The sequence below is a fragment of the Pelobates fuscus genome, chromosome 2, assembly GCF_036172605.1.
Source record: "Pelobates fuscus isolate aPelFus1 chromosome 2, aPelFus1.pri, whole genome shotgun sequence".
In the NCBI taxonomy this organism is placed as follows: Eukaryota; Metazoa; Chordata; class Amphibia; order Anura; family Pelobatidae; genus Pelobates; species Pelobates fuscus.
In genome coordinates, this window is record NC_086318.1 from 222,216,147 (window position 1) to 222,230,925 (window position 14,779).

The window sequence follows — 14,779 nt, forward strand, 5'->3', positions numbered from 1 at the left end:
GCCTCGATAATCAATACAAGGTCTCAAAGAACCATCCTTCTTTTTAACAAAAAAAAATCCAGCCCCGGCAGGGGAGGAGGACCTCCTAATGAATCCCTTGTCTAAATTTTCGTGAATATACTCCTCTAGAACTGAGTTCTCTTTCATAGATAACGGGTATACATGACCTCTGGGGGGCATGGTACCAGGGAGTAGGTTAATTTTGCAATCAAAGGACCTGTGTGGGGGTAAGGTATCGGCTTTCTTTTTGTCAAATACTGCCTTTAAATCTAGATACTGAGACGGAATTTGTGTCTCTGTAGGATTGTCAGAGTTAGCCGATGTGTTGGTTAATCCGAGAGGTGAGACCTTCCGCAAGCATTTTTCTTGACAATTCTGTCCCCACGAAACTATCTCCCCTGACTCCCAATTAATAATAGGGTTATGTCTCCTCAACCAGGAGTACCCCAGGACTATGGGAATAGACGGAGAAGAAATGAGCAGTAAGGATATGTCCTCTCTATGTAGGATGCCAACAGTTAAGTTAATCGGCATGGTCTCATGGAAAATAACAGGCTCAAGTAACGGTCTACCATCGATGGCCTCAACAGCCAGTGGTGTCTCTTTTAACTGGGATGGAATAGCATGCTTGGCAGCAAAACCCTGATCTATAAAGCTCTCAGCAGCTCCAGAATCGATTAGTGCCATAGTCTTAACTACTCCCTTCTCCCACTTTAAAGAAACGGGTAACAGAAGCCTGAGCTCTTTGTAGTTGTGAATAGAGGACAAAGTAGAAACACCCAAGGACTGTCCTCTAGAGAAACTTAGGTGCGAGCGTTTCCCGAACGATTGGGACAATTTAGGCGTAAATGACCTCTGACTCCACAATACATACATAAACCCTCCCTTCTCCTGTACTGTCTCTCCCTCTCTGTGAGATGAGTACTGCCTATCTGCATAGGTTCAGAAATACGTAAGTCTTCGAACTCAGAATTTTGAAAGGTAGGCGCTAGTTTAAAGGAGGGTCTACGGGTCCTATCTCGAGTGTTCTGCCTCTCTCTTAGGCGTTCATCAATACGAGATATAAAAGAAATTAAATCCTCCAAATTTTCAGGGAGTTCTCTAGTAGCGACCTCGTCAAGAATTACATCTGATAACCCATTCAGAAACACATCTATATAAGCCTGTTCGTTCCACTTAACTTCTGCCGCCAAGGACCTGAACTCTAGTGCATAATCCACAAGTGTTCGATTGTCCTGTCTAAGGCGCAACAGTAATCTAGCTGCATTGACCTTTCTACCAGGAGGGTCAAAAGTTCTTCTAAACGCAGCTACAAAGGCATTATAATTATAGACTAGTGGATTATCATTCTCCCATAAAGGATTGGCCCATCTCAGAGCTTTCTCAATGAGTAAAGTAATAACAAATCCAACCTTCGCTCTATCTGTAGGATAAGAGCGGGGTTGTAATTCGAAATGGATGCTAATCTGGTTCAGAAAACCACGACACCTCTCCGGTGACCCGCCATAACGTACTGGTGGGGTAATACGGGAAGAAGCACCTACAGTGGCTACCTCTAGACCTGAGACTGCAGGAGAAATAGAAGGAGTACGTGTCTCCTCAGGTGGATTACTAGCACGAGACAAAAGTGCCTGTAGTGCCAAAGCCATCTGATCCATCCTATGCTCCATGGCGTCAAACCTGGGATCCGAAGAACCAAGCTGACTGTTTGTACCTGCAGGATCCATTGGCCCTGTCGTAATGTCAGGATCGGGACAGGGATCCAACACGCAGGGTACAAAGAGTGGAAAGGTACGTATACCGGGCCTTAGAATGGCCGGACTAACGTACCGAGAGTAATAGAGAATAGTCAGAGACAAGCCGAGGTCGAGGGAACGAGAAGACAGATAAGCGAGAGACAAGCCGGGTCAAGGGATAACAGAGAAGCAGGGTAGTACAACAAGCCGAGTCAAAACCAAATAGAGCAACCTAGAATACCAGAGCACTGAGTGACTAGACAAGCTAGAACCACGACAGGGCAATGAGCTGAAGTGAGAAGTAAGCTTAAATACCCTGGCTCCGGATGAAGGACACGCCTCTGACAAGTACCGATTGGATATCGGACACTTGAATGGCAGGTTGCTCGTGATAGCGCCATGACGTCACGTATTGAGCGTCCCGCTAGAAAAGGACGTGGATTCCTCGCGGTCGGTGTTTAAGTGACTGGATGAACCGCGAGGAACGAAGGAAACAGCTCGTTTGGACGGATAAATTACTAAGTCTCTACCTCCCTTAGAGGTAGAGGCCTCAGGTACCCTGACATCACTCCATTTAGCTCTTGGAGATGTCATTAGTCTAGGGGTTCACATACCTTTTCCATCTGCACTGTGAATGTTTACATGGTGTGTTCAATAAAAACATGGCGACATTTCATTCTTTGTGTGTTATTAGTTTAAGCAGACTGTGATTGTCTATTGTTGTGACTTAGATGATGACCAGATCACATTTTATGACCAATTTGTGCAGAAATCCATATCATTCCAAAGGGTTCACATACTTTTTCTTGCAACTGTATTTATGTAAAATCTGACTTTCCAACTGAAAGAAGAATAGTGAAAAAGTAATATAAAATTGTTCGTGATAAGTAGTAATAAAAATACCAAAGTTTCTTGACTCATACAAACTGAACAAAATAACAAACCTGCTCCATAACAAAAACTATTATTTTGTCAGTGCAACAAATGAAAACAAATTATAGTGGTGCTACCACAAATTTGATTGTCAGAATGGAATAATTTTAAGTTATGCCACCTAGTGAAGGCATAACTAACCGATTCCCCGAGGTGTGATGGGTTAGCACTATAGGAAAGATGGGTGTGGGGGGATGCTGTCCTGTCCATTTAATATATTTAAATAATTTTATATTTAAAATAATTTCTATTGAAGGTATTTTCTATATAATAATACAGTAAAAATATATATATATATATATATTATACAGACATTTCCCGGTTTACGAACCCGGCCCCCACTTTACGTTTTCCTGCCTTTACGTACGCTTCCCGGATGCACCGCCATTTTATGTCACCGCTATTTTGTGTCGGCGCTCTGTGGATGCGGACAGAGGAGCGTCCCCTTTGGAGCAGAGTTTGTGGTCAGGAGAAGAGATAGGTAAGTGGGCTTGCTGCTCAACCCCTCCTGCTACTCTGCAGTCTGCCAGGAAGTGCTCACAGAGAGAGAGCACTTCCTGTCAGACCGGGTACTGTACCCAGGTGAGCAGCTACAGAAGGGGAGGGGAACAGAGTCACATACAGGTACAGAAGAATTACCCTTTCCCTCTCATCCCATATTCCTGCTCACCTTCCCCATCTTGTTCCTTAATAATTCTTCTTCTCTGGTTTCTTTTTTGGGAATTAATAAGCAATGTGTTAGGGGAGTGGTGTGATCAAAAGGAGGTTTTGCGGTTCTAGGAGCATGTTTTACATAGGATACTGGAAAGCCTAAAATTGGCACTGTATAGGTTGATCAAAAACCCCCCAAAACCTAGAAAAATAACCTAGGACTTTAAAAAGAAAGCCAAGCAGAGCAATCATGAGTTTAAGACTAGGATGACGTAGCATCAATAAACCTAAAAGTAGAAACCTTTAAATAAGGTGTATTGACACTTGAACAATATAATTTAATATATGTCTTCTTCTTGCTTGGATTATGTATTACTATAATCCTGGTACAATCTCTCTTGCAGTTGTAGAAGTAATATGCCTTAGGAAATTATGATAAATAGAGATTTCTACTGTTAAACTATCAGATAAAATAATAGTAATAATATCATTATTTAAAAAGGAAGGATATACTTAATTTCCTCTAGATATCATGTAAATCCTGGGGTAGTGAAGTTATTATTACTCAACTAATGGTACTTTTTTTTGTCTACCCTGGGAGGAATAAAAGTAGATTTTATCAAAATGTTCATGAATTATTGAGTCAAACGTTATTGGGGAATCTGATTGACTTTGATTGGAAGTTCCAACGGCACTCTCACATTATGAAGGTAGGGAATATATATTCAGATATTAACTTCCAAAACAAATTGGGAATTGAACTGTTCATCACTACTCCAAATTATCAAAAGATCATCAGTGGAGCATTTAAAAAAATGTTTCTCTAATTCCACCTGCAAATATTAATAGTATACCCTTCTATGTACAGGTTGATGTAGAAGGGTACACATTTTACCTGCATAGCAGACCAACACCTCTGTAAGTTAAGAGCAACGTTGAAGGAGAAATAATGATGTGTCAATAGCTATTCTAGTGTTTCAGAATACTTGCAAATATAACAATTTTTAGATTCACACTATACACGTGGTCTAAAGAAAAATAACTGATGGACAGAATGCTCACATACATGACACTCTTTAGATCTTCCACAACATATGTGACCCTAAGTTAGCATAATAACGAAGGACAAACCTGGCCTTTTCACTTGTGGTGAGATTAGTAGGTTGTGAGGGCACTTCATTCCCTACCCTTCTCCTTCTATCCTCATTCTGTCTTTACTTAACCCCTTAAGGACCAAACTTCTGGAATAAAAGGGAATCATGACATGACACACATGTCATGTGTCCTTATGGGGTTAATCCTATTTTCTCGACTGTTGCTTTGGGTTGTGCGCTTCTGAGCTGGAATTGCTTCTGTGGGACACTATCATCCAGTGGAACTGTAAATAATTATACATAGTTTTTTTTTTTTTTTTTTTTTTACTTTTTTCCATGGAAACGCATTGTGTGAGACTCTTGAATTGAACATAAGTATGTAAGGTAGGGAGTATCCTCTCTAGTTACCATTCCTCCCCCTCACCCCCCCAAAATTTAGTACACGTGCAGTGTGGCATTCAGTAGCCGAATAGCTTAATATGCATGAAAATTAATGGGAGGGTAAGGCTGTCTGTATTGTAAATATGCTCTAAGGAATGTTAAGTAGATTCCACCTACCTGTAGATAGCATTGGTATTATATTATACATATGCTGTATGTAAATACTTTTCTGTTCTTGCTCCTTACTGTCTGTCCCGATGTCATATCTGTATGTGTGCTGGTTATACAATCATATTATTGATATAAGAGCCGTGTGAACTGTTATACAATGTGTATCACTCAGTGCTGTCCCACAAAGGTGATTAAACTTTAGGTGTAAAAGAAACTTTTTTATCAAATGACTTGTTAAAAACAAGATAGACTACAACTGGTGCCTCCTTACAGCATAGCAACTACGGAAAGTTGTAGTGGCTATGGTGCTTGGAGTGGATTCTCGTGATCATCATCCTATGTCTCTACACAGGAAAACATTATTTTTTTTAGCATTGCTGTTTAGCTTTTTTATCTTTTTTTTTTTTTTTTTTACATTTTTGCAATTAAAATAATACCCTTCAATAATATATAATGTAATTATTTAGGGTAAAACTAAAATGTATAGGAAGATCACCGAGCATTTTTAAAAAGCATTTTTTTCTGTTTTATAGATGATCAAAGATAGCAATTAAAAATTATTGATCATTTAAGTTTACTGAGAAAGTACGCAATTAAAACTAATAACAATTTTAGTATAATTTTACCCTTTAAATACAGAGGCAATAGTCCACATTCTGTGCCAAAACAAATCCATGAATTTCAGCTATAGATTTGTTTCACCATACGTCAAGGGGTTCTTTTCAAGTACCCCCATCCAAATTATTTATCATTTTTAAAAGACAGAAATGGCTTTCATTTGACATCATATATGTGTACCTAACATCACATTACATGTGAATAAAGTCTTAAAAAATGGAAAAAGAATTTTGGGGGAATTTTTTTTTTTTCCCATTTTTGCTTCTGATAATTCTCGACACATTTAGTGCAATTTATTAAAAAGAACTCAAAATAGATTTGTATATCAGTCCTGATTCTTAAATACATAATGTGTTTCATATCTAAATTACGTTTTGATTGTTAACACCAACCTTATTCCAACCCCAACATTAACACTATACCAACCATACCCCTTACTCAATGCTTACACTAACTCTAATTGTATGCCTACCATAAGCTTACCCTTATCCTCAACCACACACTGTATTTAACTCTAAAACCGCATTAACCCATACCCAGCATTAACCCCTAACATACCCTAACTCTACATTAACCCTAACCCTGCAGGGAACCCCAACCCTACCCCAACATGGAGTATAACCCTACCCATACCCCTAAATCCAACCCTACCCTAAGGTATTCCACTGCTAATATCACTACTGATATTACAATATTGTTTACTTTTTTTTTTTTTTTTTTTTTTTAGATTTACACCTTAAAATATTAAATGGAGCCTTGGTTCCCAGTCAGCTGGGGACAAGCTGGGAGACCCTGCCAGGGCCTATTCAGAACCTGGAGGCTTGCCACAGAGCTGTCTACACACCAGAAACACTGGCTGAGTGTGATCATTGAGCTGTGGTTTTATGAATTAGCTAAAGGGCTCTTTGCAGAGCTACACAGAGTTCATTGGTCAGTCTGGGGTCACTAAAAATAGTCCTAGCTAACTTATCGGAGCCTTAGATATCCATTGATAACTGGGATTAGTGGTTTATTTATTCTTGCTCACACTGTGACTAATAAGTAGTCATTTAAATGCCTATTAAAAGAGACGCTTGGAGCACTGGCTTCCAGTGCTGCAAACAAGTCATTTAACCCCTTAAGGACCAAACTTCTGGAATAAAAGGGGATCATGACATGTCACACATGTCATGTGTCCTTAAGGGGTTAAAAGTCTGGGGTCACTAGAAGTGGCCCCAGAACACTAAGTGGACCCCCAGGTATTCATTGGCACCAAATCTGAAGGGTGTTAAGTTGTTAATCTGTATCTTTTTATGACAGCGTATGATACTTCCCTTTCTGGAATGGTGTTGTTTGCAATGCATACAATATTGAAGACTAAGGCAAAGGATCATATTTACTGATACAATTAGTATCAGAACACACAGTTCTCACTTCTTCATATTGTGTGGGTGAAGCATTCTCTATAGTGACATATATATAATTATTATACTTTTCCAAAATTCTTGAGTGTGTAGTCATTGCAAAATGTATACAAAATAATCAAGGTTCTACTTTTCCTGGTTACCCAAAGTCAATAGGGAACAAAAGAAACCTGAATAACAGGTCACCCATTTAAACTGGAAGAAAGGTGATTTAGTCAAAGGAAATGTTTTTTTTTCCCCCCAGTAGGAACAATAACGATATAGAATTCTCTGCCTGAAGAGATGGTTTTATCAGACTTATATATAAACAGCTACTGCAATAATACTTGCAAAAAAAATGAATATCCAAGGATATCATTTTTATGTGGCATAACAGCTTCTTGATCCTAAGATAGATCTGACTGACAATTCAGAGTCAAGAAGGAATTTTCTCCTAGTTTGTAGCAAAATTGGAAAAGCACTTCAAACTGTTTTTTTGTTATTTTTTTTGCCTTCTTTAGGATAAACAGATAGAGCAGATGTGAGGCTGGCTTAACTTGATGGACATACGCCTCTTTTCAGCCTATATAACTATGCAATAAGCAAAAGAAACAAACACATCACACAATAATGACACTGTTTGACATTTGAAGGTCAGTGCATTGATATGCATATATATTTTAATTAGTGTTCTTGTCTCGAAAAGCATAATGCTGTGCAATATTGATTTTAGTTATATGTTTGTTTATAAGGTTGTATAATTTCCCCACTCAAGTGTAACGTGTTACAATGCTGTGGAATAATTAACACACTTGCAAATTACCCGTGCAGCTTTAGAAAAGTAAGTGCATCCACAATTAATTCTATGTAAAGGCATCCTCCCCCACTCCAAACCAAAAGTGCTCTTCATTTTTCCACCAGCTCTCGAATCAGAAATCATTTTCAGAAACAACATCTCAAACAGTGGTTTTATGATGCTAATTACCTTATTGAAATTCAGAAAATTGGGTGACTGAGCATATTAATTAATATCATTAATCAGCATTTGCAGAATTTTATATCAGGAATGCAAAAGATTATCTTCTTACTCGTCTTTCTAACATTGAGCCAGACCAACATCATGATCAATGTTCTTTATGAGATCCCAAGTCCATTGGGACAAGAAGCAGTTTATGCTATAAACTCAGAAATATAGACCATAACAAATTAATAATTAGCAACTGCGATACTAATAAGATTTCAAGGGAAAAATGCAGTCTCTTCTTATTATTACAGATGATGAGTAGAGGTAAACACATCCTGTATCATTAAATTAACACTTTACCCCAAAAAATAAAAAAACAAAATAAATATATATATATATATATATATATATATATATATATATATATATATATAAACTGTGTTGTGTTACTTTTTAGTGTTTATTGCTGGGCCTCCTTTTGTTAGAATAGAAAAAAAACAAAAAAAACTTACCTGTAATCCATCACAGGTTCAGTCTCCTCGTTGCAGCCCAGTCCTCTTCATCAATCATGATGATCTTTAGCCCAGTTTTGTTTCGTTGTGGACTAATCGTGCATGCACGGCTTTCACAAATCCCCTTCCAATCCATTGGCTCTCAATGGAGGAAGTGACTAGTTCCCTGTGTCTGGCTTTCAACCAAATGTAGATGTTGCCATTTCTTTGCATTGCTTGAGAAAAGACACATCATCTATGCCCCAAAACCACTACAATACGATGTGTACTTTATGTTCCACCTGTCTAATGGGGTCCAAGAGTTGGTGGGACAGTAGAAATACACATTGTGAAGAGCGACGGAGGGAGGTGGCGTGGAAGTCCTAATCTTCGTGCTAACCCAGCACAACTCCCCCGTGAACCCTGGGGTGATACCAGGAGCTGGGATATGACTTCACTTAAGCTTGGGAGCAGTATTAGAAGACCACGAAGATCTGAGAAGCCCACTAGGTCCAGTGAGAGGATCCATATCTGCTCTCACAAAAAAAAAACACACAAAAAAACTAGCAATACAATTATTTTATGAGTGTGTGAGACAATGTGTTTGTTTTTTGAGTATATGTGTGTTACTGTGTGTGTGCAATTGTGTGTCTGTCAGTGAATATGTGTGTGTTAGTATCAGTGAGGGTATGTGTGTGTTAATGTGTGTCAGTATCAGTGAGAGTGTTTGTCAGTGAGCGAGTGCATGCCAGTTTGTCTGTCAGTGAGAATGTGTGTTGTTTTTTACAGTGGGACGTCAGAGGGGGTAGAGCATGGACACAGTGTGAAGGGACATCGGCGATGGGATAAGGTAATTAAATATAGGGTTCTTAACCCTTTTTTCACCCGGGGAGGGGTGGCACAAGGGAGGGGGGATGCAGAGTGAGCGGTAGTGCCTGGGATACAGCTTTGTACTCCTGGCACTATAGTGTCCCTTTAAATTATTGGTGTCTAGCAAAGAAAGATGAGAAGAAAAAAAGTATTTTATTGGATCTGATTTGGGCACTGAAAATAAAGACCAGCGTTTTAATATTTGAAAACTTTTTTTTCCATAACGTTTGTAAGATTCTTACTGCATTGTTTCTATTGTTTTTGGCAAGTTCTTGTGTACATTGACTACAGCCATACCACTAAAGCTTTCAGGCCTCCTTACTTTACAAAGTCAAAGCCAACCAGTTTTACCAGGTACTAACTTAGCTTAATATTCAGAAAATTCATTACTTAAATGTGTATAGGGTGTTAAGACCAGTTTTATTCAGCCATTGATGTGTCATGAAGCATCTCTAAATATGCCACGGTAAGCAAGCTACTTTGGGGGCACTAGGACTAGTTGGGTAGACACACAATTTTGCTTCAAGATTTAAAAGAGTACTAGAGGGTCAGGATGAGAGCAGACCCATTGGAATGACCCCTTCATGTCTCTGATTGGGAGGGAGCAATTACAAAGCACTGCTCTCAGCCAAAGGGCATCCTGCACAGTGATCCGCTCAGTGTCGCGCAGGGAGATTTCTAGATCTCCATACTAGCCCATGCTGCATGGGGGGGTGGGGGGGGGGGAGAAGGGAGGAGAGGCATTGCAGGAGCTTAGCAGAGCCATCGCTTTAAAGGTAGTGCCGGCTTTGTTGTCGGCAAAATCAAACAAATTTAATTTGCAACGGTTGCCATCATGTATACACGATTGTGAGGTATAGGTGCTGACCCTGGCAATCATGTATATACAAGTCCCGCATCGGAGGGTATAAATGGCAAAATTATTGTAAATATGTACCGTATATACTCGAGTATAAGCCGAATTTTTCAGCACATTTTTTGTGCTGAAAAACCCCAACTCGGCTTATACTCGAGTCAGAGTCTGTATTATGGCAATTTGCATTGCCATAATACAGACTGGAGGGAGAGGGGTGCTGGCAGAGCTGTACTTACCTTTCCTGCAGCTCCTGTCAGCTCTCTCCTCCTCCGCGCGGTCTATGCAGCTCCCTCTGTCAGCTCCCAGTGTAGACTTACACTGGGAGCTGACAGAGGGAGCTGCATAGACCGCGCGGAGGAGGAGAGAGCTGACAGGAGCTGCAGGAAAGGTAAGTACAGCTCTGCCAGCACCCCTCTCCCCCCACTGAACTACCAATGACACTGGACCACCAGGGAAGGAGCCCCCCTCCCTGGCCAGCTAGCAAGCAGGGAGGGGGGACGAAAAAAAAAAATAATTAAAAAAAAAAAAAGATTAATAATTAAATAATAAATAATAATAATAAAAAAAATTATAATATAATAAAAATAAAAAAAAATATAATTAATAATATATCAAATGCCCACCCCCACCCCCACCAACACATACACAAACACACACTGCATCACACACTCACACTTCATTCATATACACACACTGCACTCACACACACTGCACTCATACACACACTGCACTCATACACACACACTGCATTCATTATATACACACACTGGAAATAAATATTCAATTGATATATACGCACACACACTGCACTCATACACACACACACTGCACTCACACTGCACTCATACACACACACACACACTGCACTCATACACGCACACTGCACTCATACACGCGCACTGCACTCATACACGCGCACTGCACTCATACGCGCACTGCACTCATACGCGCACTGCACTCATACACGCACTGCACTCATACACGCACTACACTCATACACACTGCACTCATACACACACACTTCATTCATTATATACACACACTGAAAATACATATTCAATTAATATATACGCACACACACTGCACTCATACACACACACACTGCACTCATACACACACACACTGCACTCACACACACACACTGCACTCACACACACACTGCACTCATACACTGCACTCATACACACACACACTGCACTCACGCACGCACTGCACTCATACACGCACTGCACTCATCCGCACACTGCACTCATCCGCACACTGCACTCATCCGCACACTGCACTCATACGCACACTGCACTCATACGCACACTGTAAATGAATATTCAATTAATATAATTTTTTGAGGATCTAATTTTATTTAGAAATTTACCAGTAGCTGCTGCATTTCCCACCCTAGTCTTATACTCGAGTCAATACGTTTTCCCAGTTTTTTGGGGTAAAATTAGGGGCCTCGGCTTATATTCGGGTCGGCTTATACTCGAGTATATACGGTAAATAGTATTTGTGTTTTTATGTTTGTTTTGGGGATTCATTATATCAGAGCTCCTGCATGTACATGTGGTTTACATTTGGTTTGTGGTGGTGACATTTAGATCTATATTATTTGTGCCATTCTAGTCTGCTTGTACCTTTAATTGTAAGTATGTAATTTATCAAAATGTTTTGTGAAAATAATAAATTTTCCATATACACTGAAAAAAATTATAAACATAACACTTTTTTTTTTGCACCCGTTTTTCATGAGCTGAACTCAAAGAGCTATGACTTTTTCCATGTACACAAAAGGTCTATTTCTCTCAAATATTGTTCACAAATCTGTCTAAATCTGTGTCAGTGAGCACTTCTCCTTTGCCGAGACAATCCATTCACCTCACAGGTGTGGCATATCAAGATGCTGATTAGACAGCATGATTATTGCAAAGGTGTTCCTTAGGCCGGACACATTAAAAGGCCACTCTAAAATGTACAGTTTTATCACACAGCACAATGTCACAGATGTCGCAAGTTTTGAGGGAGCGTGCAATTGGCATGCTGAATGCAGGAATGTCCACCAGAGCTGTTGCAGGTGAATTGAATGTTCATTTCTCTACCATAATCCGTCTCCAAAGGTGTTTCAGAGAATTTGGCATTACATCCAACCAGCCTCACAACCGCAGACCACGTTTAACCACACCAGCCCAGGACCTCCACATCAAGCATCTTCACCTCAAAGATCGTCTGAGACCAGCCACCCGGACAGCTGCTGCAACAATCGGTTTGCATAACCAAAGAATTTATGCACAAACTGTCAAAAACCATCTCAGGGAAGCTCATCTGCATGCTCGTTATGCTCATCGGGGTCTCGACCTGACTGCAGTTCGTCGTCGTAACCGACTTGAGTGGGCAAATGCTCACATTCGATGGAGTCTGGCACTTTGGAGAGGTGTTCTCTTCACGGATGAATCCCGGTTTTCACTGTACAGGGCAGATGGCAGACAGCGTGTATGGCGTCATGTGGGTGAGCGGTTTCCTGATGTCAACATTGTGGATTGAGTGGTCCATGGTGGTGGTGGGGTTATGGTATGGGCTTTTGTATGTTATGGACAACGGACACAGGTACATTTTATTGATGGCATTTTGAATGCACAGAGATACGTGACGAGATCCTGAGACCCATTGTTGTGCCATTCATCCACGACCATCAACCTCATGTTGCAGTATGATAATGCATGGCCTCATGTTGCTAGGATCTGTATACAATTCCTTGAAGCTGGACACATCCCAGTTGTTGCATGGCCAGCATACTCACCGGACATGTCACCCATTGAGCATGTTTGGGATGCCCTGGATCGGCGTATACGACAGCGTGTTCCAGGTCCTGCCAATATCCAACAACTTCGCACAGCCATTGAAGATGACTGGACCAACATACCACAGGCCACAATCAACAACCTGATCAACTCTATGCGAAGGAGATGTGTTGCACTGCGTGAGGCAAATGGTGGTCACACCAGATACTGACTGGTCCCCTAGACCAGTGTTCCCCAACCCCCGGGCCGCGGACCGGTACCGGTCCGTGGATCAAACGGTACCGGGCCGCCCAGGGGTGTGCGAGCCTGCCGGCTAATGCAGGGCTGGCATTGCCCAAGTGCCAGCCCTGCAATGTGCCTGCGGACCGGAGGGGAGATCAGAGATCTCCCTCCCCGGTCTGCAGGCACATTGCTGACAGCCGGCAGGGGAGGGAATGAGAGAGGACCCGGGAGCTCTTACCTGCAGCTCCTCCGGGTCCTCCTCTCGCAAGATTTGGAGCGTTGCCGCGGTAACCACGGCAACGCTCCAAATCTCGCGAGAGTGAACTCTAGCCCTGTAACTGGGCTAGAGTTCATCTCACCACCACTGGGACCACCAGGGAATCCCCACCGGACCACCAGGGACTAAGAAATGTCCCCCCTCCTCCCAGTAAAGGTAAGAAGGGAGGGGGGACATCAATATATTATTTTTAATTAAATAAATTAAAAAAAGCCTCCCTACCCTCCTTACTCCCCATACACACACTGCCCCCATACACACACTGCCCCATACACACACTGCCCCATACACACACTACACACACAGCCCCACAAACACTGCCCCACAAACACTGCCCCATACACACACTACACACACTGCCCCATACACACACTACACACACACAGCCCTACACACACTGCCCCACAAACACTGCCCCATACACACACTACACACACTGCCCCCATACACACACTACACACACTGCCCCCAAACACTGCCCCATACACACACTACACACACAGCCCCCAAACACTGCCCCATACACACACTACACACACTGCCCCATACACACACTACACACACAGCCCCACAAACACTGCCCCATACACACACTACACACACTGCCCCACAAACACTGCCCCATACACACACAGCCCCACAAACACTGCCCCATACACACACTACACACACTGCCCCCATACACACACTACACACACTGCCCTCATACACACACTACACACCCAGCCCCACAAACACTGCCCCATACACACACTACACACACTGCCCCACAAACACTGCCCCATACACACACTACACACACTGCCCCGCAAACACTGCCCCCATACACACACTACACACACTGCCCCACAAACACTGCCCCATACACACACTACACACACTGCCCCACAAACACTCCCCCATACACACACTACACACACTGCCCCCATACACACACTACACACACTGCACCCATACACACACTGCCCCCAAACACTGCCCCATACACACACTGCAAACACTGCCCCCATACACACACTACACACACTGCCCCACAAACACTGCCCCATACACACACTACACACACTGCCCCCAAACACTGCCCCATACACACACTACACACACTGCCCCGCAAACACTGCCCCCCATACACACATCGCCCCAAACACACACACACTGCAACTCTCACACACACTGCCACCCTCACATACACACTGCACCGCTCACACACACATACACACAATTTTGAGTCTATGTCTTTATGTGACTGTGTTTGTGATTTTCTGACTATGTATGTGTCTGCGTGTTTTTTTAATATATGTGACTGTTTTTTTTTTTGTCTTATTAAATCAAAACAAGCGG

General features: G+C 41.8%; 1 protein-coding gene across 1 annotated transcript in view; it reads left to right on the forward strand.

Moving 5' to 3' along the window:
* Positions 1–14,779, forward strand: part of SMYD3 (SET and MYND domain containing 3) — an 839,309-nt gene that overhangs the window by 243,768 nt on the left and 580,762 nt on the right. The window lies entirely within an intron of this gene.